Here is a 24856-nt window from a genome sequence, read left to right as displayed (position 1 = left end):
CACCACCATGCCCAGCTAATTCTTTATTTTTTCTAGACATGGCGTCTCCCTGTGTTGCCCAGGCTGGTCTTGAACTCCTGGACTCAAGCCATTCTCCCACTTTGGCGTCCCAGAGTGCTAGGATTACAGATGTGAGCCACCACGACTTGCCTGTCACGACTACCAAGCAGCCCCTGGTAGTCATTGGAGGTGATGGCAGAAATGGCTCAAGGGGGCAGGGCCTGTTTGGAGTTGAATTAAATGCTTCCTTGCCTGGCAGTGAATTATCAGTTTGTAGATTTCATGTTTTTTGAGCATTTACTGTGGGCCAGCCTCAGTCCTTCCTTCAAAGGGCTCCTCGTAGTCTTTCTTTTTCCTGCCTTCTTACTTGTTGACCTTATGGAGCAAGATTGGGCAGGGACAAGTAAAAATCAAAACAGGCTGGGTGCAGTGGCTCACGTCTGTAATCCCAGCATTTTGGGAGGCCAAGGTGGGTGAATTGCTAGAGGCCAGAAGTTCCAGACCAGCCTGACCAACATGGTAAAACCCTGTCTGTACGAAAAATACAAAAGTTAGCTGGGCGTGGTGGTGCATGCCTGTAGTCCCGGCCACTCAGGAGGCTGACGCAAGAGAATCGCTTGAACCCAGGAGGAGGAGGTTGCAGTGAGCTGAGATCACACCACTGCACTCCAGCCTGGATAACAAAGCAAGACTCTTCTCAAAAAAAAAAAAAAAAAATCGAAACAAGCCATTCTGTTTGATTCAGTAGGAAGACGAGATAGAGATCATAGGGAGGAAGAGAAAGCCCCGATGACTTCCCGAAGTGTTTGGATTACCCAGATAACTTGATACCCCAGAGGGGTTAAGAAACCCTTCAAACCCATCTTTGTCGCTGTGTGTCCTCAGGGTCAGTACTAGCCTTAGGCCTGGGCACATGTGGCTCCTATGCCGACTGCACCTGAGGGGTACCTTCCTCCAAATTTTCCAGGTCCTCCTCCAGTGTCTGGGGCTGGCGGGGGGCCCCCAATACCATTCCGGCTGGGTGTTGCAAACCCACCCTGGGATCCGTATTGGCCCCTTCAGGGGACTCTCCATCCCTCTACCTCGCCCAGGGACAACAGGTGTTCTGTGGAGTTGTCCTGGGGCCCGGTGCCGGGAGAGGGCTGCAGTATTTCTTTCGTGGGAACCATGTGAGATTGGGCTGCCATGCTGGTGCCAACACACTGATTTTGAGTGACTCAAGTCTTTATATAGACGAGTCCCCAAAATGTATTTGTCTGGGGACCTATGCATCCTAGAATCAACCCTGCCCAGGAGCCACCCATTGGGTCTTCCAGCTCTGCTTAGCAGCTCTGGGTCTGAACCAGAAAGGAGCATAAGGGCCTATTCTGTGTCCCCGGGGCCTGAATGGCACTTTGTTTTCTGCCTTTGGCTCTGCAGGCCAAGAGGCTTTACCATGGCTGTGGTTGTAACAGTCTCGTCTCCAATGAGAAATTCCTTCCCACCCGGATTGCACGTTGTTTTACTGAATATCCTGTGAGGACTGGGCTTTGAGCCAACTGGGGGTCTCGTGTGCGTTGCTGGGTGGGGCTTATAACTGCGGTGCTGAGAGATGGAGCCTTCCTGCCAAGTGATTTCAGCTGCGGCAGAAGGAGCTCTTCGTTAACGTCGAACTAGGGGGCTAATTGTTAGGGAGGGAGTGTGGTGGGAATTGGGAGGACCCTCCCCACCGCAGGTGAACTGAGGCTGGGGCAGCTGGGCAGAGGCAGGAGCTGATAGGATTTGCCTTCTCTTCCCTTTCTGCTGCTTGCCCTCCCTCCCCAGCCATTCCCATTCCCTCTCGGCCCACTGTCGTGGGGAAGCAGGAAAAGGATCCCACGACTTAAAGCTGCCTGCTTTGTGCTGAGGTCAAAGGAATGGAAAGGATGGAGGGGAAACCAGGGGAGAGCAGGTTGTTAGATTCAGAAGCGTCCACAGGAAGCGGCTGCTCAGGTGAGCTTTGTGCTGAGGTCAAAGGAATGGAAAGGATGGAGGGGAAACCAGGGGAGAGCAGGTTGTTAGATTCAGAAGCGTCCACAGGAAGCGGCTGCTCAGGTGAGCTCCGCCCTTTACAGCCGTCAGTGATGTAGCACCGAGGTTAGCCCTCCCACCTGCTCAGGCAGGAATCACCCCCCCGCATCTCCTTGACTCTTTTTGTGTCCCAAGGTAAAAAAGACTATTTGTTTTATTCTAAAATTGGCTTTACTTTCTCCCAGGCCAGCAGGGAGTGTCGTCCTAGATTGGTGGTTCTCAAAGTGAGGTCCCCAGGCCCCTGCAGCTCCTCAAGACCATTCCAGGGGGAGTCTATGAGTCAAAAGCATTTCCATAACAATACCAAGAGGTTCTTTGCTTTTCCAGTGTGGAAAAACACTGAAAAACATTTGCACCAATGGTGGAAAGGCAGTGGTGGGCCACACTGGTGGGCCATCTTGGATTGTGATGGGGATTGTAGTTACTATGGGGAAATTACCATCTTAGCAGCACGAAGGCGCAATCCGTGAACATGTAGTATCTTTCCTTTAGCTTTTTAATTTCTTTCAATGGTCTTTTATAGTTTTCGGTGTATACGGTTTGCATTTCTTTACTTTTTTTTGAGACGGAGTCAATCTCTCTGTCTCCCAGGCTGGAGCGCAGTGGTGCAATCTCGGCTCACCACAACCTCCGCCTCCTGGTTCAAGTGATTCTCCTGCCTCAGCCTCCCGAGTCGTTGGGATTACAGGTGTGGGCCACCATGCCTGGCTAATTTGTTATTTTTAGTAGAGACAAGGTTTCACCAAGCTGGTCTTGAGCTCCTGACCTCTTGATCCACCAGCCTCAGCCTCCCAAAGTGCTGGGATTACAGGCACAAGCCACCGCACCTGGCCTAAGGTTTGCACTTCTTTTGTTAAATTTATTCCTGAGTTTGTATTCTTTTCAATGCTTGTTGTCTTTCTTTTCCTCTTCTTTTTTTTTTTTTTTTTTTTTTGAGACGGAGTTTCGCTCTTGTTACCCAGGCTGGAGTGCAATGGCGCGATCTCAGCTCATCGCAACCTCCACCTCCTGGGTTCAGGCAATTCTCCTGCCTCAGCCTCCCGAGTAGCTGGGATTACAGGCACGTGCCACCATGCCCAGCTAATTTTTTGTATTTTTTTAGTAGAGACGGGGTTTCACCATGTTGACCAGGATGGTCTCGATCTCTTGACCTCGTGAACCACCGGCCTTGGCCTCCCAAAGTGCTGGGATTACAGGCTTAAGCCACCGCGCCCGGCCCTCTCTTCCTCTTCTTAACTAGACTGAAGACCGGGATGTGTCTTACCTTTTTTTTGAGGCTAGCTCTGGCTGTGTTGCCCAGGCCGTAGTGCAGTGGCTGTTTACAGATGTGATCATAGTTCACTGCAGCCTCGAACCCCTGGGCTCAAGTGATCCTCCTGCCTCAGCTTCTGAAGTAGCTGGGATTACAGGCATCTGCCGTTGCACCTAGGTTATGGTTTATTTTTTTCCACGCTGCTCCTGTGAAGAGGGCTGGTAATTATTTATTATCCCTGGTCTAGTGGGGAAAGAAACTGAAGCCCAGGATGGTGGGGTGACTTGCTTCTTGGCACAGCACTGGTTAACAGTAGCAGAGATAGGGCCATGACTGATTCACAGCTCACAGCTCCTTCCAGTTGTCACCCTACATGAGACTGACATGCTATTCTTAGCCTCCCTGGGCTGTGTCTAGGTCTTGGCCTCTCTTATATTGAGGCCCCAGGGCATGATGGAAGAGAGAAGGATTAGGGCTGTTGTCACAAGGGCTAACCATTGGGGTCATTTCCTTGGACATATGTACTGTGCTAGACTCTCTTAGGTGTTTCGAAAATGCATTACCTCATTGGGTTTTCATAGCAATTCCGCAAGATGGCTCAGATCCTTTGCGTTTTATAGATCAGGAAAGTGAGGTTCAGAAGGTTCCGTAAATCCCCAAGCTGAGGAGCAACTTAAGTATTGGAGCCGCAGTGAAATACAGTTCTCAGAGCTCACACTGCAGTGCTGGGAGAGGGCAATGGTGGGTTTATGTGACCCGTGTGGAGAAGGAAGGACACTGGGGCATTCTGGGACACGGTGAGCCTGTCAACAACTAGGGTTGGGTTGGATCAGTCCAGAGCATTTGCTCTTTGGCCCAGATCCCGTATTACAAGGTGGGTGGCTTGTTGCATGTTTCCAGGGGTCATGGAGAGACAGTAGAGGCCTGGAAACCTTAGCCCATGTGGTCCCCGGCCCTGCAGCCTTATCGTTTGGCAGTTAACTCTGGGGGGGGATACTAATTTGCCACATGCAGATGTTGCATCCACTGGCCACGTGGTGAATTCTTAGAGTGTGGGGCCGTCACCCTCTCTCTGCTTCCCCGTAGCACATACCTCATTTCTGTTACGCGGTGGACAGTCCTTACAAGCTTCCTGAATACATGAAAGAAACTCTACGTGCTTGCTGTGCTTCATTGAAGTAATGTGACATCAATGCATGTGTGGTTAGATTTGCGGTGGCACAAGCGAAGGATGCATCCAGCTGCCCTGATGGCACAGGGAGCTTTGTACAGGATGGACCATGAGCCAAGACAGGGATGGGGCAGAGGCAAGCACTACCCCAAGCTGAGCACAAATCGGCTTGTTCTCCACCTGGAGCCTCGAGCTGGAAGCCTGGTTCTGTTTGTCACCCAGGACTAACAGTGCTGCTGAGCATGTGAGCCACTCATTCGCCAGGGCAGCAGCTCCTGACCTTGCTACCGTTTAACTAAGCCAGACTCTTAGTCACACACTTGTGGTTTTCTCAGATGAGGAAACCAACTTTCCAACTATGAAGTCGTAGTAATTGTTGGTTTCAAGGGTGTTTGACAATTGCGTAGAAGGTTCATTGTTGGGTTTTCCGACAGTGGACTTTCTGTGTAAAGTGAGGACAGCATGGATCATGCTGTGTGGCTCTGCCGCAGTGAGTGGTCCGGCCCCTGTGTCCCCTTCAGCTCACCCCCGGTGCTCCAGCTGTGCCAAACTTTGCATGTTTGTGACCATAATGGCCAGCGTCCCAGCCACGCCACTTCTCTTCCCTGTTCCCTTCCCTCCAGTCCTCAGTCACTCAGCTTGTGGGTGAGTCTCAACTCCCATGGATTCCTGATACCACTAGTCCCCTCCTCCCCCCACTAGTTCCTTGCTGGTGCTTGCTTCCTTTGGTCCCCACCACACCTGGTTTCACCTCTCTGTCTGTGTGTCTAGTGTCCTCCCTGATGTGAGCTCCTGGAGGGCAGGAACTGTGTCTTCTTGTCAGCTCTGGGTCCCCAGTGCTGATGGAGACTCAGGCAGACTGCACTGGACCGAATAGGACATGTGGTGGTGATTGACATTTTTAGTCCAATCCAGTAGCCGCTGCCTGTGAAATGCTCACTGCAGGCAGAGCTGAGTAAGCTGTGGCCTGGCTCTCAGGCAGCTTCTCCTGTGAGGGGAGCGGTAGGGACACCTGTTCCGAAGATCGTGTCCTGCGTGATCGCTATGTGCGGAGAAATGATGAAGCTGGCTGGGGCTCATGACAAGTATGACCTTGGGCAAGTCACTGGGACCGGCACCCCTAGATGAGGCTTAGGCTGGGGTGCAGGCTTGATGCGGGCATTTCCTCAGCTCCAGCGCCCCCAGCAGCTCACCGACCAGATGGCAAATCTCAAGGTGAGTGTGGGAGTTGGTGGCACCTCTCTGCCTCCAGCTGGGTAAGAGGCACCCGGATCCTGTCCTGGTGGTAGGATAAGGACAGGAATTGTCACAACCAGCCATGTAGCCCTGGACACGGGGACCTTCCACTATTTCCCACCTCGGTGTTCCAGCAGCTCCTCTACTCTTCATTCCCAGGCAGGCCCTGTAGTTTGAGTGTCATTCTGGGTACACCTTCTAGGGTCTCGGGCTGCCTGTCTTTGTCAGAATTTCTTAGTGGGTAGCCCCCTTCCTTCATGGACTGGAAGGGAAACAGAAAGCTGCTTATGGTCCTCTTGGGAAAAGATGGAGAAGTGGAAACAGAGGTGCCAGTGTTAATCGGGATATTGGACCTGAAGGAATGTGCAGGATGCCTCCACGCTGACTTTCCAGTGAACACGTGCTTTCGGGATGTTGCGATGTTCAGACCTCTGCCTGGCTTGGATCAGGCCGTGTTTACGTTTCCGAAGCAGGCTCAGCCCACCCGCTCTCTTCAGATGCTGGCTCCTGTCACACAGTGAGCGCACAGAACCATTCAAGACTTCTCACCAATTAGCCAGCCAAGCAAAGATCTGACAGTGAGCCGCTGACTGCCTCCTCCTCCAAGGAACTTGTCAGAGCTCAGCCTGGTGTTTGGCTGTTTTGCGATGGTGGAATGGTGCCCAGTAGGTGGGCGCTCTCTTCTGGCTCCTGACTGGACTGAGCTGGGTGACTTCATAGTATGTTCAAGCATTTGAAAATCTGCTTGCTGATAAATCATACTGGGCCACCAGTCCATATCAACCACCAGGTAACATGCGCCCTGGGGAGGGATCCGTCTCCTGGCCCTGTGGGGAGACAGGCCCATGATGTCACCACTTCCCAGGTGGACAACCCAAGGCAGAGCGAGGTCTCAGCAGGAAGGAGGAAGAAGACATTTGAGTCCTTTTTTCTTCTCCCCATTGAATCTTCTTTCCTCAGGCGAGATCCCTCTCTCTCTCCTCCTGGCTGGCTTTCCCAGCCCTGGCCCTGGCCCTGCCTCCTTTGTGAAACTCAAACACCATTGCCCTTTCATCATTCCACCAGAACTCATGGGCAGTGGCTTTTGACCGCCGCCCTTCCAGCTCACCCCTGACCTGATGTTTGTTTTTTACCCTTCCCTCAATCTACTCAAGGCCCACCCCTAAGCCAGAGATTGGCTCCCAAGCAGCCTCTCTCTCCTGGGAGTGGTAAAGGACGGGGAAGTTCTGGAAAGTAATTGACAGGGACTTAACCTAGCACATCAATTATAAACAGGCAGCAGGACTCAGGCCCAGATTTAGGTGTTCCAGGAACAGTGTGGCCTTCCTGAAACTCTGCAGACCAACTGCCGCGGTAAGGGGACCAACTTTCAGAAGCCACTAGGCACTTTGTCCTGGGTAGGGTTGCCCACACATCCTGGCCATTGTGGCTCTTCGCTCTGGAACGTGGCAGCCTTCTAGCACTTGGAAGAGCAGAGGGTGGAAGAATCCTGGGAACAGTCCTTAGAGAACAGGAATCCAGGGGAGGGTTGGACGAGATCATTTCTCAGGGGCTCTGGGGACAGTTCTGGTCAGGCTTGGGGAAGCTGAGAAGCAGGAGGCAGCAAACCCTACTTGACCATGGGACAGACATTTTTGTTTTTGAATTTTACTCTGTTACCCAGGCTGGAGTACAGTGGCGTGATCATGGCTCACTGCAACCTCTGCCTCCTGGGTTCAAGTGATTCTCCTGCCTCAGCCTCCCAAGTAGGCAGGATTACAGGCATGTGCCACCACGTCCAGCTAATTTTTGCATTTTTAGTAGAGACGGAGTTTCACCATGTTGGCCAGATTGGTCTCGACCTCCTGACCTCAAGTAATCCACCCGCCTCCACCTCCCAGAGTGCTAGCATTATAGGCATTGAACCACTGTGCCTGGCCGAGAACAGATTTTGCCTGAGACCTTGGACAGAAGAGAATGGGCCATGGATCCTAGAGCTCTGGGCCAGAACATCCTTGCATGGTGGTGACAGTTGGGGGAAAGGCCACATGGCTCCCTGTGTAAAAGGCATAGCTGCCAGTGGTCATGAGGAGGCCCTACTCTCAGTTCAGCACTGGGCCGGGCCCTCGTGTGCTGTGCTCCAGCTCCCCAGCAGCTCAGTCCTTCCAAAATGCCCTGGAGTTACAGAACAGGAAGGCCCACTTTCCTTTAGGAATCTGGGAAATTGGAGGGCTGAGGTCATGTTCTCTTTAACATGTGAGGCATCCTAGACAGCAGTGAAGGAAAAACATGTTACTACCCGTATTTTGGGAGACCAGACCTCCGGTGTTTGAGTAGGACACATTGCTCAGATCTAAGGGGAGAGAACATCTCCCATTTTGAAGAAAACCTTTTCCTCAATTCAGGAGGAGGAGAAACTGATCAGGTTCCAAATGGCCTCTGGTTCTTTAACTGCAAACAGGCCGGGCTCCCTGCCAGGTCATGGGATAACAATCCAAGGAGAGGGAGAGATGCAGTGTGCCTGTGTGTGTACACACACATGCTTATGGGGGAAGGGTCGGGATGGAGGTGACGTCGACATCTATGTATTCTTCAGCTAGATTTTCCTCTGCTTAGTCCCAAACTTCTCAGGATCAGCAATTGTTAAGAACGTGCCTTTCCCTCCTGGGAGTTTAGGCCGGGGTTGGAGGGATTGAGCTCTGTGGCTTTGTTCTCTATGTGGTGGTGCCTTTTTCTGTGACACTGAGGGAGACCTGCCATCAGGAGGGGGTCTCGGGCCAGAAGACAGCACTTACACATCAGGATGGATCTGGAATGGTCTTGTTTGTGCATTTGGTTTCCTGGCTGGAATGAAATGTCAGTTTCATGAGGACAGGGACCTGTTCTCTCTTGCTCAACTTTCACTCTGATGACGGACAGTGCCTGGCATGTTGTAAAGGCTCAGTCAGAATTGATCGAATGAATGAATGAATGAATGAATGAATGAATGAATGCATACTTTTTTGGAGGGCTGCATATTGTTCTCTGAAACCTCCTGCTTCATCTTCTGTTGCTTCCATGTCAGCCTCTCACCTGGTTGTTGTCAGCTGGGTGCTGCCCTTCCTACAACTCTAAGAGCTCATGTTACTGCAGGCTCCCTGCCCGCCCACCACTGCCTGAAACTTCTCTTCTGGGCTCCTGTGCTGTGACATACTAGCTCTATTTGTTTGCCCCTCCTAAGACCATCCCTTCAGTTTCATTCCTGCCTCAGTTTCTCCTCCTCACATTTCTGCCGTTCCACCTCTACTCCTGTGCTCATCTCAGGAAAGCGGGTGAGTGGTGACACCCGGACTAAGCTCTCCAGGGCCTGGGCAGCCCAGGCACCCGTGGTTCTGGTGGGGAGGGAGCTGGTGGGCCCAGCCAAGCTCTTTCTCATGGCTTTGGCTGTTACCTCTATGCTGATCACCCCCAAATCATTGTGTCTGCATTTCTCCTTCCAAAAGGTCAGAATCCCTTCTGGTATTACATCCCTAATGCGGGGCCAGTTCACATGCATTCTCATATTTAATCCTGCCAATGAACATACAAAGTCAAATAACTATTCTTATTTTACAGAGTCTCAGACAAGGCTAGTTCCTCTAGGTAACCAGATTAATTAGCATTAGGGGGTTGTGATCAGGCTTTGAACCGGCTCCACTGGCCCCTAACCCTGAATAGAGTCGGCTTGACCACACTTGGAGATGAGGACAGTTGGCCCTGATTCTCCCTCTCACCCCAGTGCACTTGCACAGCAGGCACTGGCGCCCTTCCTAGGGCCGGGCCAAGCGTGTCTCCTCCGTGAGCTTCGCTTAGCTCTCCTAAGCGGCTCGTCTGCCCCCTGTCCCTTTTCTCTCTCAGCAGTGCCTTTGCGCACACTATGTGTTTGTTGTATGTTGAGTGTGCCAGTCTTGCCTTGTCACCAGAGAGTCATTTTCTTAAAGGCAGAGGCCATGTTTTATGTGATCCTCCATCCTTCAAGTGTGTGTCGCAGGCATACTGCTCAGTAAACACTTGATGGCTCTGATTAGGTGACATCTAATCACAGTCCTTTGCATGTGTATGGTGGTATACAGTTTATGAAACTGAAGGGACAATTTGAAGTTTCCTGTAAAACAGATCCGTTGTCAGCCCTCTGTGCTGAGAGGGAGAAATGTGTTTCATAGACGGACGAACAGATCCAGAGAGGTAGAGTGCATTCCCTAAGGTCACATGATGGGTGATAGCAAAGCCGGAATTTGAACCCAAGGTTTGACTCTAAATGCTGCTCCTTTCCCACCGTTGCAGTCCAGACTTAGCCCTTCCTTCTCACTTGGGCATATAGTTCCTTGTGTTTGTCCTTTTTTTTTCATTAGAATTTGTGTCTTTTGTTTGTTTTGAGACAGGGTCTCACTCTATCACACAGGCTGGAGTGCAGTGGCGCAATCACAGCTCACTGCAGCCTTGACCTACCGGGCTCAGGTGATTCTCCCACCTCAGCCTCCTGAGTAGCTGGGACTACAGGAGCTTGCCACCATGCACAGCTAATTTTTGTATTTTTTGTAGAGATGGAGCCACGGTCCCTGCCCTCAAGAGACAGGCATTCTAAGGCTAGGCGCGGTGGCTTACATTTGTAATCCCAGCACTTTGGGAGGTGATCACTTGAGCCCAGGAGTTTGAGACCAGCCCCGACAGTTGGTTGAGCCTAGGAGGCAGAGGTTGCAGTAAGCCGAGATCGCGCCATTGCACTCCAGCCTGGGTGACAAAGTGACACTCTGTCTCAAAATAAATAAATAAATAAAAATAAAAATTGAGATGGAGTCTTGCTCTGTCGCCCAGCTGGAGTGCAGTGGCAAGATCTTGGCTCACTGCAACTTCCACCACCTGGGTTCAAGCAATTCCCCTGCCTCAGCCTCCCGAGTGGCTGGGACTACAGGCATGCACCACCACGCCCAGCTAATTTTCTGTATTTTTTAGTAGAAATGGGGTTTCACCATGTTGGCCAGGATGTTCTTGATCTCCTGACCTTGTGATCTGCCAACCTTGGCCTCCCAAAGTGCTGGGATTACAGGCATGAGCCACCACACCCAACCTAAAAAATATTTTTAAAAATAGGCTGGGCGCGGTAGCTTACGCCTGTAATCCCAGCACTTTGGGAGGCTGAGGCAGGTGGATCACGAGGTCAGGAGTTCCAGACCAGCCTGACCAAAATGGTGAAATGCCATCTCTACTAAAAATACAAAAATTATCCGGCGTGGTGGCAGGCGCCTGTAATCCCAGCTACTCGGAAGGCAGAGGCAGGAGAATGAGTTGAACCCGGGAGGGGGAGGTTGCAGTGAGCCGAGATCGTGCCGTTGCGCTCCAGCCTGGGCAACAAGAGCGAAACTCTGTCTCAAAAATAATAAAAATAATAACAAGTATAGTCTGTAGAGGGACTAGGTCAACGGCACGGACAGATGATGTAGTACTGGCCTCATGAGTACTGAGGAGACAGGATGGTGCCTCACCCAGGGCCCAGTACTCCAGCTATGATGAATTATTCTTGTTTTCATAATTATTCTAAGACACGACCTCTTCCTTCGGATGGGGGAAAGGAGTTGGTGGTGCTGAGCATGCACCCCTTCTGGGCTGGGACTGAGAAGATGGGAAAGGCAGTGTGTCCCCGGGGCGTTCATAGATCCACTCCCCACCGCAGGTCCCAGACCCTGTATACTTCCTTCCTCCCTGGGATTTTCAGCAATCTAATCTCTCACCCTTGAGGAGAAGCTGTTACATTCGGTTGAGCGCTCCCCTGCTAATGCAGAGCAGAAAAGTAAGTCCTGGCGAGTCAGCGGCTGCTCAGCAGGTGGACAGGCTGCGGCGGTGTCACGACCAGGCTCCTGCCAGCCTGGCCTGCCGCAGCTGCTGTGCTCCCCTCCAGTTCCATCCCTGGGGTGTGCATTTCAGGGTAAAGGCAAACTGGGAGCTCTTGCTATTTTTGCAGAACTCCCACACAACAAAACAAAATGTCCACTCAGCTGGGGGTTGTTGGCTGGGAGCTGAGATTACAGTTAGCCAAGGGGAGGGCTGTGATCAGAGGCTGGGGGAGACAGGTGTGACGGTGATACAGCTGGAGGAGGAGGAAGACGGTGTGATGACAAGGCCCGGCAGGGGCCAGGGCAGGAGTGATGGCAGAGGCAGGAGAGATTGGTCACTATTAATCACTAGCATGATCAGTCTACAAGGGACTCCCAGGTGGCAGGGCAGGACCTGAGGCATAGCTCGGCATGACAGGTAGCCAGGGGTCTACGTGGTTTTGAGCTCAGACCCTAGGCAAGCTGTTCATCCGGGGTCTGTTTCCATGCTTGCGATAGTATTCCCCTTACAAGTCCTCTGATGATTGAGATAATATAAATCACTCAGTGCAGTGGTGGGCACTCAGTAGTAGCTCACACAGGCGATCAGCAATTCCGACACTGGCCATGTGGCCATGACGATAAAATCGTTAATAGTCAATGCCCAGAACTTCGTCTCCGGGAGGCCTCTGAGCCAGTGTTTGTGCTCAGATTTCAAAGCACAGGATGAAAGGTCAGACCATGAGGCTACAAAGCTGTGTTCTCCTAGTTGTCGTGAATAGGGAGAGAAAGCAGCAGCAACCGCAGTCAAGGTCATGTCCCACCTGGGTTGATGTTTGCTTTTCTCTTCCAGGAACTGAAGCTTTTGCCATCGGATTTCTTTACTATCTCCCTGGCTCATGGGCTGGGTACTTCGGTAATCAGTCTGCCCAGAGAGCCAAGCTTTCACATTGACCCAGGTTCTGCAGTGCCTTCTTCCATGGGCTGTCATCTAGCAGAACAGCAGTCAAGAGTACCCAGTGATGGCTGAGGGGTGCACAGTATTTCTGATAAATTGAGTTAATCAGCCAAGAAAAGTCAGACACCCGACAAGGGAAGTTGAGGCACCCAGGGACAAGCGACAGTGGAAAGCCATTACTACCACTAGGCTTGAAGGGGTCAGGAGAAGAAATAGCGTTTCCTGCAAACACTGGTGAGGGCTGAATAGTAGACACTGGGATGTCAGCAAGGACTGTCATAGCTGTAAGACACAGCCTGGGTCAGGACTGTGGCATCAAAGCTGGTAGAGAGTGAGGAAGACACACCCCATGTCCCTCCTCCACCTCCTGCCTACCCTTGTTTCTCCTGCCTGTGCCTCTCATTGGCTGGACCCACTGGAAACCAGCCAGCAAGGGAGCCCAGGGGCCTCCACCCACAAGGCTCAGAGAAGGGCATGCAGGGAGGCGAGCCGGAGCCCCCAGCCAGGCAGCCTCTCCCCAAAAGGCAAAGCCCTGGAGGAGACATCCACTCAGCAGGTGTGGAAAGCAGGGGCAATGAGTGCCCTGGCATCCTAGGATCAGAGCGGCTGCTGCCAACTCAAAACTAGTTACTATTTCAAAATCTGATCATAAAGGGCAGTTAGGGAAGATAATGAAATAAAGGGCGTCCAGATTGGAAAGGAAGAAGTAAAAGTGTTTTTATTTTCAGCTGACATGATCTCGTATAATAGAAAAACCTAGCAAATCCATTAAAAATCTGTTTGAATTGAATGAGTTCAGCAAGGTTGTAGGATGTAAGATCAGCATGCCAAACTCAATTGTAGTTCAGTAGCAGTGGGCAAATTGAAAATGATGAGAACAATTCCATTTAAAATAGCACCAACATAAAATATTTTGCAATAAATTTAATAAAAGTACAAGACTTATACTCTGGAAACTAGAAAACATTGTCGAAAACAATTAAAGAAGACCCAAATAAATGGAAAGATACCCGTGGTCGTGGATCAGAGACTTACTAGTGTTAAGATGGCTGTACTCCCGAATTATCTGCAATCCCTATCACAATGCAAGGTGCCTTCAGTAGCAGAAATTGACAAGATGACCCTAAAATTCACAGGGAAATGTAGGGGAAGCAGAGCAGCCAAAAAAAAATCCTGAAAAAGAACAGCAACTGGCCCATGCCTGTAATCCCAGCACTTTGGGAGGCCGAGGCGGGTGGATCATGAGGTCAAGAGATCGAGACCATCCTGGTCAACATGGTGAAACCCCGTGTCTACTAAAAATACAAAAAATTAGCTGGGCATGGTGGCACGTGCCTGTAATCCCAGCTACTCGGGAGGCTGAGGCAGGAGAATGACCTGAACCCAGGAGGCGGAGGTTGCGGTGAGCCGAGATTGCGCCATTGCACTCCAGCCTGGGTAACAAGAGTGAAACTCCGTCTCAAAAAAAAAAAAAACCACAGAACAGCAACAATGGAGGAGTCATACTTCCTGGTTTCAGAATGTCACTGCAGTGTGGTACTGATGTAAGGACAGACACAGAGATCAATGGAATAGAACTGGGAGCCCAGAAGTAAACCCTCGCATTAGGAGTTAATTGATTTTCAATAAGAGTGCCAAGACAATTTAACGGGGAAAGAATAGTCTTTTCAACAAGTGGTGCTAAAACAATTGTATATCCGGATGCACACGAATAGATTGGACCTAACCTCATACCCCATAAAAAATTAATTCAAAATGGTCCAAAAACCTAAATGTAAGAAGAGCTACGAGAAGAAAAATAAGTGTAATTCCTTGTGATTTTGGGTTGGGCAATGGTTTTTTAGATAGGATGTCAAGGCACAAGCAGTAAATGAAAATGAAGGTACATCATCAGGATCAACTTCTGCACCTCAAAGGACAGCACCAAGGAAGGGAAAAGACAACCCACCAAGCACGAGAACATTTTGGAAATCATCTATGTAACAAGGAACTTACCTGAAATATATCAAGGACTCTTGGCTGGGTGCAGTGGCTTACATGGGAGGCCAAAGTGGGAGGACAGCTTGAGGCTGGGAGTTCAAGACTAGCCTGGGCAATGTAACAAGACCCCATCTCTGCAAAAAGTAAAAAAGAGGCCGGGCAGGCCAGGCGCGGTGACTCACGCCTGTAATCTCAGCACTTTGGGAGGCCGAGGCAGGTGGATCACGAGTCAAGAGATCAAGACCATCCTGGTCAACATGGTGAAACCCTGTCTCTACTAAAAAACAAAAAATTAGCTGGGCATGGTGGCGCGTGCCTGTAATCCCAGCTACTCAGGAGGCTGAGGCAAGAGAATTGCCTGAACCCAGGAGGCAGAGGTTGTGGTGAGCTGAGATCGCACCATTGCACTCCAGCCTGGGTAACAAGATCGAAACTCTGTCTCAAAAAAAAAAGTAAAAAAGAAGAAAATTAGTCCAGCTACTTGGGAGGCTAAAGCAGGAGGATGACTCAGGAGCCCAGGAGTTGGAGGCTGCAGTGAACTATGGTCATGCCACTGCTCTGCAGCCTGGGTGAGACCGTCTATAAAATCAGTAATATCATGGGACCACCATCGTATCTGCCTTTCGTCATTGACTGCAATGTCATTGTGTGCCATTAACTGTAGTCACATGATGTGGTATTATTTAGCCATAAAAAGAGGTGAAGTGCTGACACACGCTGCAACATGGATGAGCCTTGAGAGCAGTGTACTGAGTGAAAGAAGCCAGACACAAAACCCTCATAATTTATGATTCTGTTGATATGAAGTATCCAGAATTGGCCAGGTGTGGTGGCTCACGCCTGTAATCCCAGCACTTTGGGAGGCTGAGGCGGGAAGATTACCTGAGGTCGGGAGGAATTCAAGACCAGCCTGACCAAAGTGGTGAAACCTCATCTCTACTAAAAATACAAAATTAGCTGAGCGTGGTGGTATATGCCTGTAATCCTAGCTACTCGGGAGGCTGAGGCGGGAGAATCACTTGAACCCGGACCGCGGAGGTTGCGGTGAGCCGAGATCTCCCCATTGCACTCCAGCCTGGGCAAGAAGAGCAAAATTCCATCTCAAAAAAACAAAAAATAAAGAAAATGTCCAGAATAGGCAGATCCATAGAAACAGTAGATTAGTTGTTGCCAGGGGCTGAGGAGCTGAGGGTTCTGGGCCGTGCCAGCTAAGGGGTATGAATGTTCTAAAAATGCATGGTGGTGGTAGATGCGTGTGTCTGTGAATATACTCGAAACGCCATTCAACTACACTTTATTTATTTCTTTTTTTGAGACTTGCTCTGTCGTCCGGACTGTAGTGCAGGGAGTGGCGAGATCTCGGCTCACTGCAGCCTCCGTCTCCCGGTTCAAGCGATTCTCCTGTCTCAGCCTCCCTAGTAGCTGGGATTACAGGCACCTGCCACCACACCTGGCTAATTTTTTGTATTTTTAGTAGAGATGGGGTTTTGCCAAGTTGGCCAGGGTAATCCTGAACTCCTGACCTCAAGTGATCCACCCACCTCAGCCTTCCAAAGTGCTAGGATTACAGGCGTGAGCCACCGCGCCCAGCTTTTGAATTGCACTTTAAATGTGGTATGTGAATTGTGTCTTGATGAAGCTGATAAAAACAAAAACCTGGCCCTGAAGGGCAGTCCAGTAGGCCAAGGACTGTGGTTTAATGAGAAACTTTCCCACTGGGTGTGACTGCGGGGCCTGGCTCCTTTTGGCCGAGTGGCGGTGATGTCTGCCGGGTGGGGGTGTTGTCTGCGAAGTTGTTGTCCCACTGAGGGCCCTCAGCCACTTTTTCAGAAACTCAGAGCACGGGAAGACCCCAGCTCCAGAAGAAAATCTTAATTCCAGTTTAATCTTAATTCTAATTTAATTTGGTTGAGTTAAACATTTTTGGAATCGTACTGTGAGCTAGGCACCGGGCTAGCTACTCATGAAAAAACAGGGGCCCTGGATTTGGGCAGCCTTGATTATTCTCAAGTTTGCTACTTCCTGTGGGTCCTTCCCAGCCTCAGTTTTCTTACCAGTACAATGAGGGTTGATAATACCCCGTGGGATTGTGGTGACAACTCAGCGGGCTATAAGGGAGATGCCTGGAATATGATAGGCAGAAAACGAGAGTTTCTTTCCAGGGCTCCTGGAGCCAGTTATCTCTGCCAAGTTGACATAACGAAGATGGGTTAGTTATGTCTGCCCCACAGAGCTCAAGGCTGGATGCAAGATGTGCACTCACTAACCAGGGCCTGGGGAGGAGCAGGCCAGGAAGAGGGTACCTGGCTTACTCTGGTCCTGGTTTGGGAACTGGGGAAGGCTTCCCGAGGGAGCGGGGAATGAAATGGGGCCTTGAAGAGAAGGAGGATAGCTTTTTGCATGTTGTATTTTATTCGCTTTTTGTTTGTTTATTTCGGTTTTGGAGACAGGGTCTCTGTTCCCGAGGCTGGAGTGCAGTAACAGAATCTCCGCTTACTGCAACTTCCACCTCCCGGGTTCAAGCGATTCTCCTGCCTGGCCTCCTGAGTAACTGGGACTACAGGTGCATGCCACCACACCCAGATAATTTATTGTAGTTTTAGTAGAGTTGGCCAGGCTGGTGACGAACTCCTGGCCTCAGGTGATCTGCCTACCTCGGCTTCCAGGGATAATAAGCGTGAACCACTAAGCCTGGACTTACTCACTTTTTGAATAGATAATCAAGTACATGGTGTGGATTCAAAAGGGCCAAGTCTGGGCGTGGTGGATAACGCCTGCAATCCCAGCACTTTGGGATGCCTTGATGAGCAGATTACCGGAGGTCAGGAGTTCAAGACCAACCTGACCAACATGGTGAAATCCCATCTTTACTAAAAATACAAAAAAATTAGCAACTGGGTTCAGTGACTCACGCCTGTAATCCCAGCACTTTGGGAGGCCGAGGCAGGCGGATCACAAGGTCAAGAGATTGAGACCATCCTGGCCAACATGGTGAAACCTGTCTCTACTAAAACAATAGAAAATTAGCTGGGCATGGTGGCGCACACCTGTAGTCCCAGCTACTCGGGAGGTTGAGACAGGAGAATTGCTTGAATCCAGGAGGTGGAAGCGGCAGTGAGTCGAGACTGCGCCACTGCACTCCAGCCTGGAGCCTGTCAACAGAGCGAGACTCTGTCTCAAAAAAAAAATTAGCTGGGCCTGGTGGCATGTGCCTGTAATCCCAGCTACTCTGGAAGCTGAGGCACGAGAATGGCTTGAACCCGGGGGCGGAGTTGCAGTGAGCTGAGATCACACCACTGCACTCCAGCCTGGGTGACAAGATCGAGACTCCATCTCAGAAAAAAAAAAGGATCAGCAGTGAAAGAGAAACCTTTCCAGAGGCAGCCAGTGTTACCAGCTCCTGAGGTGTCATTCTAGAAGTACTCCACATGTTTATGAGTGTATGTGCATATGGATAGGCAGATGCCACTCATCTGGCAGATTTTCACAGCCTCTATATGTGGTCTGTGGGGATCAGGGGCCTCCTGCTAAGGTGTGGGTTAGGCTCCAGGAGTTATACTCAGGCTGCTTTCCTGTCTTTCGGTCAGGTTTGGCCGTAGGGCCACTCATCAGTAAGGGCAAGGCTTCATTTTCCTCGAGCTCCCCTCGAAGGGAGCCAGCGGCACTATCCGTCCTCCTCACCCCTCTGCTGCCTTGGCGTGCTCTCTCACAGGGATTCCCTGTCTTTCCCCTGTTGCTCACCCCTCTTCTTTCTTGTTTGTTTGCCCCCTTGTTTGGGTACAGCACATTGATAGCAGCTTCCTCACAAAGACTTTGCCTTTTCTCTTTATTTTACTTTCATACATGATTGATAGTTTAGCTGGATAGAGAATTTCAGGTTGGGACAGGGACCGATGGCTCACGCCTGTAATCCCAGCACTTTGGGAGGCCGAAGCAGGTAGATTACTTGAGGGCAGGACTTCTGAGACCAGCTTGGCCAACATAGTGAAACCCCATCTCTACTGAAAATACAGAAATTAGCCAGGCATGGTGCCACGTGACTGTAATCCCAGCTACTCGGGAGGCTGAGGCAGAATTGATTGAACCCAGGAGGTAGAGGTTGCAGTGAGCTGAGATTGCACCACCATACTCCAGACTGGGTGACAGAGCCAGACTCTGTATCCGGAAAAAAAAGAGAATTTCAGGTTGGAAATAATTTTTCCTTGACAAGTTTGAAGGATTGTTTTGCACTTTTCTAGCTTCTCAAACTGCTGAGAAATCCAAAACCTTTCTGATTTCTGATTCTTTTTGTTTTTTTTTTTTTTACCCACCTTCGGGAAAGGATACAGGATCTGACATTTGACCGGGTTTCCGGTTCCCGCATAGGCCTGCGTTCGTCTGTTTCGTTAGGCTCTCAGCGAGGCCCTCTGGTGTGGAAACTCATGTCCTATCCTGGGAGTTTCTTGAAACAGTTCTTTTCTTGCCCTTCGTTTTTTACTGTTCTGTCTTTCTGAAACTCCTGAAATCTAGTTTTTGGATCTCTTGGACTGACCCTCTAATTTTTTCCCCCTTTCTTGCCTATTTTCCATCTCTTTGTCTTTTTTCTTCAGTTTCTAGAAGATTATCTTTTATCTTTCAATCCTTCTATTGCTTTGTCTTATTGTATTTTTTAATTTCCAAGAGCTTTTTTGCTCTCCAAATGATTCTTTTTTTTAAATATTAGAGATAATGTCTGGTTTTCTGACTTGTAGAGATTGTGTATTTTCTAACCAAGAAACAGAAAAAGGAAAGACAGTTTCTCTCTGCCAACTTTTTGGTATTCTCTATATCTGATAACATAACATTTATGGGACACTAATTGCCCTATTCAGGTCAATTTTATTGTTCTTCTCATGAAAATTCCTTCTAGAATCTGGTCACACATTTACTTTCTTTTTTTTATTTTAATGGATTGGAGGTTTCAGTGGGACAGGAGAATCACAAGGAATCAGGTGTTCAGAGGAATGTATTGAGTAGAGGTGAGGAACTAGGATGTTGAAAAGTAAAAAAAAGGAGAGAAGGAGAGGAAGAAAGAGGAAGAAAAAGAGGGAGAGAGAACAGGAATATTGCTTCATTCTAAAAATGGGTATTAATAATGGCCAATCAATATTTTGTGTATTTAAAATGGAGAACACTATAAATATTTATTGAGTTTACTTGTTCCGGATCTGAGTTGAAGTCCTGGATATCCTTATTAATTTTCTGTCTCGTTGAGTCTAAATCTCGTTATGGGTCTTATGTATCTGGGTATTAAGATCTCTTATTGTTGCATTGATCCTTTTACCACTGTATCTTTGTTGCTTTGAAATCTATTTTATCAAATGTGAGAATTGCAACTCCTGCTTTTTGTTTATTTATTTATTTTTGCTCTCCATTTGGTTGGTAAATTTTTCTCCAACCCTTTGTTTTGAGTCTTTGTGTATCTTTGGATATACCGTTAGGTTTTGGCTGTATCTTTTGATTGGGGGATTTAGTCGATTTACATTTAGGGTTACTGCCATTTGATGTTAACTGGCTATTTTATCCATTCGTGGATGTAAATTCTTCTTTATATTGATGCTCTTTACTTTTTGGTATATGTTTAGAAAGGCTCATACTGGTTGTTCCTTTCTATGTATAATGCTTCTTTCAGAAGTTTTTGTAAAGCAGGCCTGGTGGTAATACAATCTCTGAGTACTTGCTTGTTCATAAAAGATTTTATTTTTCCTTCAATTGTGAAGCTTAGTTTGGCAGGATATGAGATTCTAGGCTGAAAGTTCTGTTCTTTAAGTATATTGAATATTGGCCCCCACTCTCTTCTGGCTTGTAGGGTTTCCACTGAGAGATTTGCTGTAAGTCTGATAGGCTTCCCTTTATGGGTAACCAGGCCTTTCTCTCTGGCTGCCCTTAGTATTTTCTCCTTTGTTTCAATCCTGGTGAATCTAACGATTATGTGCCTTGGGGTTGCTCTTCTTAAGGAGTATCTTTGTGGTGTTCTATGTATTACCTGGGGTTGAATATTGTCCTGCTTTGCTAGGTTGGGAAAATTTTCCTGGATAATATCATGAAAAGTATTTTCCAGCTTGGATTCATTCTCTCCATCACATTCAGGTACACCAATCAAACGTAGATTGGGTCTTTTCACATAGTCCCATATTTCTTGGAGACTTTGCTCATTCCTTTTCATCCTTTTTTCTCTATTCTTGTCTTGTCGTTTTGTTTCATTAAGTTGGTCTTCGACCTCTGATATCCTTTCTTCTGCTTGATCCATTCTGCTATTTAAACTTGTGCATATTTCACTAAGTTCTCGTGTTGTATTTTTCAACTCTGTTAGTTCATTTATATTCCTCTCTATATTGTCTATTCATATTTTCAGCATTTCGTCAAACCTTTTTTCAAAGTTCTTAGTTTCTTTACATTGGGTTAGAACAAGTTCTTTTAATTCCCAGAAGTTTCTTATCATCCACCTTCTGAAGCCTACTTCAGATAATGGAACACAGTCCTTTTCCATCAGGGCTTGTTCCGTTGCTGATGAGGAACTGCAATCCCCTGTAGAGGGAGAGGGGTTCTGATTTTGGGTATGCTCGGCCTTCTTAGGCTGTTTTTTTCCCTTTATTATAAATTTATCCATCTATCAACTTTACAATTACCACCTTTCTAATTAGGTTTCTGAGTCGACGTCCAATTTATTGATTCCCAGGGCTGGGATTCAAGCAACCCACTGCACTGGCCACAATAGCAGCAATAAGACTGATGGTGCTCTTCTGCCCGGGAATCTCTGGTCTGGCTTCCTTCTTGAGTCCGCAACAAGCGGCTCTGCCTTCCCGGAGCTCCAAACACCGGTCAGTAAGGGAAGCAGTCCTGTTTACTCTGCATGAAGAGCTGCCGCGCCAAGGCGCCGGCAAAACCTCTGTGCCGGCCACAAGCGTCGCGCTGGCGACCCGTGGGGCTCCTCCACTAGAAATCTGCTGGTCCGTGAGCGACAAAAATTCGTCTGAAAGTGTGGCGTCCTCTCGTTCTCTGAGCTTTCACTGGGAGCTACAATCCTGAGCTGTTAGTGATCAGCCATCTTGGATCTCTTTTCTCCAAATGATTCTTTAAAAATGTATGTAGTATCCTGCGCTTTCACTGATGTAATCTTTCTGATTTCTGGGAGGATGTGAATGCCATGTTTGTTTCTTTAAGTTTCTTCTCCCTGCGTAGTTGGTTTCCGCCGAATTGCTTTTTTCTGCTCTTTTCTTTGGTCTCCATCTTCTTCAAAAGAATCTGCCTGAGGACCTTCGGTTGCCCACTCATAATTATTAGAAGGGGTCTAAAATGCTGTCTGGGAGCCAGAGCAGGTGGGGGTCCAGTTCTAAGTTTCCCAGTAGGTGGTCTGGGCAGACTGTTTGTTGGGAAACCGCAGTATCAACATCTGGGAGCTCAGTTGGGGAAGTGGGTAGCATGCATAGAGTCACTTAACCTGCCACCCCCATTTTTGGCAAGGTCCCCAGGCCATCAACTGTGCCTCGAATTTCCCAGTCCAGAGACCCCACACTTTACCTTCGCCAGAAAGTAAAACTCCAGGACTGGAGTGGGGCGGTCTCTGGCATGAGAATGTGGGAGGCAGGAGTCTGACTGCCTTTTTTTTGAGACTGAGTTTTGCTGGTCACCCAGGCTGGAGGGTAGTGGCACGATCTTGGCTCACTGCAATCTCCGCCTCCTAAGTAGCTGGGATTACAGGCACCTGCCACTACGCCCAGCTAATTTTTGCATTTTTAGTAGAGACAGGGTTTCACCATGTTGAGCAGCCTGGTCTCAAACTCCTGACCTCAGGTGATCCTCCTGCTTTGGCCTCTCAAAGTGCTGGGATTACAGGCATGAGCCACCGTGCCTGGCTGAGACGGAGTTTTAACTCTTGTCTCCCAGGCAAGCTGGAGCGCAATGGCGCGATCTCAGCTCACTGCAACCAGCAACCTCTGCCTCCTGGGTTCAAGCAGTTCTGCCTCCGCCTCCTGAGTAGCTGTGATTACAGGCTCTTACCGCCATGCCTGCCTAATTTTTTATTTTTAGTAGAGACGGGGTTTTATCATCTTGGCCATGCGGGTCTCAAACTCTTGACCTCAGGTGATCTGCCTGCCTCGGCCTCTCAAAGTGCTGGGATTACAGGCATGAGCCACTGCGCCCAGCCCTGACTTTCACTCCACCCTCTTTGTACACATCAGCCCATTCAGCCCATGGTGGGGATTCGGGGGGACCTGGAGCTGCAGTTCCATGGCCTTTGGAGGATTCCTGGTAGACAGTGGGAAGAGGTGGGTTCTCAGCTGCCCCAGAGCCAGGCTGTGATGTCAGCTGACCTGAGCTGCGCTCCCGGATGTGCAATCATGGTGCTGTTGTCTCCTCTCCTGTTAGGTCCTTTGGGGTTTCTAGCTTTAAAAAAAAAAATCTATTTGCTGAAGTCTTAGTGGGATTTCATAAGGGAGGGACAAAAATTAGATGCATACCTGAGACAGGAGCAGGATTTGCATGGGCAAAATCTGGGACAGGAAGGGTGTTCTAGTGGTCGAGTGAGTGTTTGGGGGAGATGGGCAGGGCTGGGGTTTCTGAGAACAGAGGAGGCAGGAGGATCCAGGAGGCTGAGGCATGGGGGGATAAGGCTGGACAGGCAGGGTGCGCTCATTATGGGGGAGGTCCGTCCGCAAGGAGACTTGAAATTCCCACCTGCGGACAGTGAGGAGTCAGAGAATTACCCCAGTTTTTAGGAGGAGTGCAGTCATGCCTGTATTTGGGGGCTGCTAGCTGTCCCTGGTACCTAGTGTGGTTGGTAGCTAGAGCTGTGGTCATGAGTAGGAGGGTTTTACAATAGTTAAGTAGTAAGAAGAGGACATTTCAGGGTCCTCGTCTTAGAAATGAAAAGAGGGAAGTATGTGAGGGATTAAGGAGGTAAAACTGGCCAGACTTCTCGACCAGACGGTAGGTGAGGGAGGGGGAGAGCTGAGGATGACCCTAAACTTAGCTGGTGCCTGAGGAGAGGGTGGTGAGGAAAAAGGAGGAGGTGTCTGGTTGGGTTCTGGGGTGTGTGTGCTGTTTGGGAGGGGGAGTGAGAGGGTGAGGGACGGGGGCTAAGTTCTGCTGTAGAATAGGCATTTGTCGTGTCCACCAAAAAGCGTGATTTTCTACCCCCACGCCTCAACCTGCAGGTGCCTGTGCTGGCGCGGGGAGAGGAGGAAGCGCTGAGAGTCGGGCAAGGCAGGCAGTCCCTCAGAAGACAAAAGAATAATTTTCAAGCTGTTAAATGAGACTATCAAAAGAATGCTCCCGTTGATATCCTCACAGATTAACTCATGTTGCAGACTGCCGTTGGAGCTCCCTAAGCCACTGAGAGATGCCTGCTTCCTTCTTCCTTAGCTCACTCTCACGTTTGAATGAAATGAAGCCTTGTACACCAGGCCCGTAAGAAAGAAAAGTGGCTTCTTTATTTGGATTCTGCCGGCAAAAGGGAGAGTGGAGAAGGTACCCTGTCCACCCTGCTCCCCTCACCCTGTCTCCAGTCCCTTCTGGGATATGTGTGCCACCCGCTGTACTGTCAGGGATGGCCCTTAGGGAAGTGAGGAAAAGGCCCTGATTGTAGTGTTTGCCAATTTCTGTGGCATAAATATGCCCATTGTGGCCCGTGTCAGGCTACCAACATGATGTCACAGCACAGAGCTGGAGTTGGGCAAGCACATGGGAGTGACCTGTGCCCTGGGCCCATGGCTCAGGTGGTCCTTGCTGGCATAGTGTGGCTGGACAGTAGGACCTCATCTTTCAGGTGGTCTGACTTGTTCTAAGGGTCTGTGAGGGTTGAATCGTACTGCCAAGGAGCATCTTAGCAAATAGGGTCTCTCATTGCAGCAGCCCCAGCCCCTCACCCTGGGCTTCCGTGGCCTTCTAATTCTTCCTTCTTTGCCCCACCCCCTCCCCCCAGTCAGCAGCAGCAGATCCAACATGAGTCCTAAACACTCACAGTAGGACTGAGAGCCAACATTTATAATAAAGGCTGCTTAGATGTGACGCACTATTCTAGAAACTTAACATGCATTAACTCATGTGATCTTTGTAATAACCCTAGGAGGCAATTATTTTGGTTATCTCTGCTTTTATTTTATTTTTGAGACAAGGTCTCGCTCTGTTGCCCAGGATGGAGTACAGTGGTGTGATCATACTTCACTGGAGCCTCAACCTCCTGGGCTCAAGCGATCCTTCCACCTCAACACTGAGTAGCTGGGACTACAGGCACACACCACCATGCCTGGCTAATTTTTAAACTTTTTGTAAAGACAGGGTCTCACTGTGTCATCCAGGCTGCTTTTGAACTCCTGGCATTAGGCAGTCCTCCTGCTTGACCTCCCAAAGCGCTGGGCGTACAGGCATGAGCCATCATCCCC

The 24856-nt window shown here is 49.3% G+C and overlaps 1 protein-coding gene across 24 annotated transcripts in view; it reads left to right on the top strand.

Annotated features, from left to right (window-relative positions):
- The window catches only part of PC (pyruvate carboxylase), a 111156-nt gene that overhangs the window by 42275 nt on the left and 44025 nt on the right, over window positions 1–24856 (top strand). The window contains exon 1 of one of the 24 annotated variants that reach the window (XM_009008539.6): window positions 7002–7061. The exons of the other annotated variants lie outside the window; for them this stretch is intronic. The gene's annotated coding sequence lies outside the window, so the exon portion shown is untranslated. Of the gene's footprint in view, window positions 1–7001; window positions 7062–24856 lie in introns of those variants that run through there. 24 annotated transcript variants of the gene reach the window in all.

This window comes from Callithrix jacchus, chromosome 10 (assembly GCF_049354715.1).
Source record: "Callithrix jacchus isolate 240 chromosome 10, calJac240_pri, whole genome shotgun sequence".
NCBI classification, from domain to species: Eukaryota; Metazoa; Chordata; class Mammalia; order Primates; family Cebidae; genus Callithrix; species Callithrix jacchus.
This window is presented reverse-complemented; position numbering and strand designations above follow the sequence as displayed.